The 4,236-nt window shown below is 39.8% G+C and overlaps 1 non-coding gene across 1 annotated transcript; it reads right to left on the bottom strand.

Annotated features, from left to right (window-relative positions):
* Positions 1–3,928: 3,928 nt before the first annotated feature.
* Trnal-caa lies at positions 3,929–4,003 on the bottom strand. Its single transcript has one exon. It is a non-coding gene; the product is annotated as a tRNA-Leu (tRNA).
* Positions 4,004–4,236: the final 233 nt, after the last annotated feature.

Consider the following 4,236-nt stretch of genomic DNA (forward strand, 5'->3'; position numbering starts at 1 on the left):
AACCTTGACATTTCTACTGTACATCAAACATATGTTCTGAAATTCTGTATGTAATGAGATGACACACGCATTTCACAAAGAAATTTTTAGAACGTGAGACTGATTATTCTTAACAAGTCTGACAATGTAAAATACATGACTTGCCTCGACTTGACATCTGGGTTCCATCAGATTAAATAGGAAGATGAATCCAGAAAATCTACTGCCTTTCTCTTCAATGGGAAGAGGGACCAATATTGTATAGTGCCCTTGGCTTAAATTTGTCAGTGGCAGGAGCAGGAGGTTAGATAATGTACTGGGAAAAGAAATACTAGAAATCTGACTATATGTAGATCACATTTTAGCCTCAACCAAGACTTGGAAATAACATACAGAAACTTTGTGGGAAATTTGTGACAAAATGAGAGGGCAGAATGACATTGAAGCTATCTAAATGTAAATTTGCTCTCAAACAGCTTAAGTTTAAGGGACATACTATCACTTAACGTGCAAACAATTTCTGATTTCCCTCCTCCTAAGACTAAGAAGTAACTTAACTCATTTTTTGGTTTAGTAGAGTTATTTTGCAAATATGTGGAAACATAACCATTAAATGCACCATATCTCAATAATTTGCTTAAAAAAATAATGTCTGGGAAGGGGATGATGAATGCCAATCTGCATCTGACGACATCAATGCATAGTTAGTTAACAGTGAGATATTACACAGACCAAACTTATCCATCCCTTTTTGCCTTACAACTAACAGCAGTGATTTTGGATACAGGGTCCAAGTGTTCCAAGAAAAACTTTTAGCTACATCTACATCTACATTTATACTCCGCAAGCCACCCAACGGTGTGTGGCGGAGGGCACTTTACGTGCCACTGTCATTACTTCCCTTTCCTGTTCCAGTCGCGTATGGTTCGCGGGAAGAACGACTGTCTGAAAGCCTCCGTGCACGCTCTAATCTCTCTAATTTTACATTCGTGATCTCCTCGGGAGGTATAAGTAGGGGGAAGCAATATATTCGATACCTCATCCAGAAACGCACCCTCTCGAAACCTGGCGAGCAAGCTACATCGCGATGCAGAGCGCCTCTCTTGCAGAGTCTGCCACTTGAGTTTATTAAACATCTCCGTAACGCTATCACGGTTACCAAATAACCCTGTGACAAAACGCGCCGCTCTTCTTTGGATCTTCTCTATCTCCTCCGTCAAACCGATCTGGTACGGATCCCACACTGATGAGCAATACTCAAGTATAGGTCGAACGAGTGTTTTGTAAGCCACCTCCTTTGTTGATGGACTACATTTTCTAAGCACTCTCCCAATGAATCTCAACCTGGTACCCGCCTTACCAACAATTAATTTTATATGATCATTCCACTTCAAATCGTTCCGCACGCATACTCCCAGATATTTTACAGAAGTAACTGCTACCAGTGTTTGTTCAGCTATCATATAATCATACAATAAAGGATCCTTCTTTCTATGTATTCGCAATACATTACATTTGTCTATGTAAGGGACAGTTGCCACTCCCTGCACCAAGTGCCTATCCGCTGCAGATCTTCCTGCATTTCGCTACAATTTTCTAATGCTGCAACTTCTCTGTATACTACAGCATCATCCGCGAAAAGCCGCATGGAACTTCCGACACTATCTACTAGCTACAGTATGGGAATACCAAAAATTTAGAAATTACTTATAAGCTCACCAAGCAGAGATATGTACAGACCATAAAGCCTTAAGCTATATTCAAGAAAAGAATATTAGAAGAATTTGCAGTCAACTCAGACATAATCAGAACTGTGATGACAAATGAATATTGGTAAAAAGTTGTCTGGGGAAAAAGGGACATGGAAAAGTACAACAACAGTACCAGGTTTTCGAGGAGATTCTTTTTTACATGTACAGCCGTGACAGGGATAGGTGGAAGGTTTGCTGGACTGAAGAATACACATACACCTTAATACTTTACACTCATACCAATTTTGGTCACTGTGGGATAATAACGTGTGCTCAAAAAATACAGGACTGTGTCCATTTTCATAATATTGCCCACGGAGTAACAAAGTGCCTTAATTCTGCGACAGGTGCCAATGTGCCAAAGTTGATAATTATATCAACAGGAGCCACTTACAGAGTGTAACGCCTCATAAGCAGATGGATGTCATGGGCATTGACTTCTAGGGCAATTAACCAAAGCAAAGAGGAGGGGTGGCGGGGGGGGGGGGGGGTGAGTGGGGGGGGGGGAGGGGGGGGTTATTGCTACATTTTTCTAATGGTGGACCTATTCTCGAAGTTCATTAAAATGTACCCAATAAAGAAAGCAACCAGCAAGAAAATTATTCAAAAAAATAACACAAGACTACTTTCGTACAGTCAGTACACTGAAAGACTTACTTTCAGGTAGTGGAAGCCAATCCACATCCAAAACTTGGAAGTCATTTACAAGAGAACACAACATTAAAGATGTTCTCACCTCAGTGTAATCCCCAGCCTGTAATCCAACCGAATGATACATGCAGGAAATAGGTCGCCTGTGCAGGATCTATTGTAGGAGGACCATACCAACAGGTTAGAATACACTGAAAACTTTTCATATGTCCTAAACAGTCTGCAACATACCACTACAGGATTCTCATCCCAAGAAATAATGTATGACAAACAACGTGCATATCTGATCAATGAGTTAATAGTATTTCCATTGTGCAAATGCATCTCAGCAGCAGAGGGGGAGGACGCTGTTAGGGAAACTATAAAGCAACATAGCAACAAAATAAAACAAGTACATGGTGGTAGGGTAAAACACCCCAAATTAATGTTGGCGGCTTAGTCTTAACAAAGAGGTGTGCAAAATCTAAACTCATAAACAAAGAATTCAAAAAATTCTTTGACATACACATTGGCCCCTTTGAGGTTGTGGGAAATATTCATCCTAATGCATACAGGCTCACCTACTCCAAATGAAGAAAACTGTTCGAGTCTGGAAGTGTGACTCAACTAAAGTTTTACAAATTTACCAATTAATGTGAACACTGATATCCACTTTGTTTTTACTTTATTCATTTGTGTTGCGACAATAGAAGAAATTTTTAAGATGAGTTTCATTCTACCTCAGTGGGGTGTACATTCTTTGTGTGTCATGTACATGGCATGCACAGGGGTCCAACCATATGGCATTTTCTTACATAGCTACATAGATGTCACACAAACACCTTTACTACATTTTCAGTTGTTTACTGTATGTCTACGAACCTCATTTACATGTCGCTTTAGACACCCTTAACACACTTTAGCTATATTTGATTATATATATCCTCTGATGTCATGATGGTTCAGTTATGGGATCACTGACTGGCACAAAAAGCTACAATTTTTTACAAAAACTGAAATTTATTTCAATTTATGATCAGGATGTATACATGGACAAGGAAAAAAAATTCCCGGATTTCCCAGTTGAAAATACACTTTCTCCCAGGTGAAAATACACTTTTTCCGTGTTAAGTGACAGTATAATTTTCCTCAGCACTGTAAAACCTATCAATCCTTTGAATGTTTATGGTTTTATACACTGACGTAGCATTTCCAGGCACTTTAGAAAACGAAACTCAGCGGGGAAAAAAAACGTTTTGGCTAGATCTTTGATGTGCAGCAGCATGTACGTTGCATATTTTCGTGTTACAAGGGTATAAGTTCGAATTCCACCAAACACTGCATGTTACTTTCTGAAGCATTGAAATCCAGATTGCGGCACGCTTTTGTAACGCTCATGTCATGTGATTTCACCAGCTGATGACAACATAGGACGCGTGATGTAGTCAGCCAATAGCAAGATCACTTAAGTAGCGCGAACACACAAATAAGAAAAGTTAATAGAATGAAATTTTCACTCTACAGCGGAGTGCACGCTGATATGAAACTTCCTGGTAGATTAAAACTGTATGCCGGACCGAGACTCGAACTCGGGACCTTTGCCTTTTGCGGGCAAGTGCTCTACCGACTGAGCTACCCAAGCACAACTCACGCCCCATCCTCCAGTTTTAATCTGCCAGGAAGTTTCAAGAAAAGTTAATGGTTTAAACAAATATACATAGTGTTGCTACAAGAAATACAAAGCTTTCACATATAATATTGGTCTCTAAGGTTAATAAGCTGCAAGAGAAGCTAAGCTTCTACATATAATGTTAACCTTTTTCTACATCTACATCTACATCCATACTCCGCAATCCACCTGACGGTGTGTGGCGGA

The sequence above is a fragment of the Schistocerca piceifrons genome, chromosome 8 (genome assembly GCF_021461385.2).
Source record: "Schistocerca piceifrons isolate TAMUIC-IGC-003096 chromosome 8, iqSchPice1.1, whole genome shotgun sequence".
Lineage (NCBI taxonomy): Eukaryota > Metazoa > Arthropoda > Insecta > Orthoptera > Acrididae > Schistocerca > Schistocerca piceifrons.